Below are 758 nucleotides of genomic sequence, written 5' to 3' on the forward strand. Positions count from 1 at the left end.
CCCCAGGGCACGGGGCCCACAGAGATGCCCTGAGGGGCTTGGATAATGGGGTGATCCAGACCCATGTTCCCTAGTGTCTGTTGCTGGAGGAGCTGTCGGATACACTGGTAGGATTTAGCTTGGGAAGACGAGCCAGCTGCTCTGTGTTGTGAAAGGGCCGGGGGAGGTGGGCCCACAAGGCTCACCACGCACAGGGCACGTCCTGTCACACCATCTCCGTAACCCAGAGAGGGCGTTGTTGTCCCCCTTCTTCACATGAGGACACTGAGGATGAGATCCTTTCCTGGCAAATGACACACAGAATAACTGGAGAAGCACAAGTTCCAGTCCCCATAGAGCGTGCTCTTGACTCCTCGGCTTCACTGTCTCTAGTCTAGAGGGCAGAGCTGGGCCCCCTCAGGACCCTGCAGTTACAGGACTGCAGACACCAGCGTCCTTCAAGGGAAAACCTACACTGTCCAGCAGGGGGCACCTCGGGGGCCCTTTCTGGACAGCGGGGGAATGCGCAAGCCAGAGACAGCTGACAGGCTGGTCACTTTGCCCAATGGCATGGGGAGGGACATCACTAAGGAGAGAGAAGCTTTCATGTCCCCTAAGATCCTTTAGGATCAACTGATATTTACTGAGCACCTACTATCTGCCAGGAGGGATAAAACAGACAAAGACTCTGCTATCCTGGAATACACAGTCTAGTGGAGAAACATAACACAAGCAGCTAAATAAACCAATAAGATAATTACTGACATGGTAGAGCACTT

This window comes from Pteropus vampyrus, unplaced genomic scaffold, assembly GCF_000151845.1.
Source record: "Pteropus vampyrus isolate Shadow unplaced genomic scaffold, Pvam_2.0 Scaffold86, whole genome shotgun sequence".
NCBI classification, from domain to species: domain Eukaryota; kingdom Metazoa; phylum Chordata; class Mammalia; order Chiroptera; family Pteropodidae; genus Pteropus; species Pteropus vampyrus.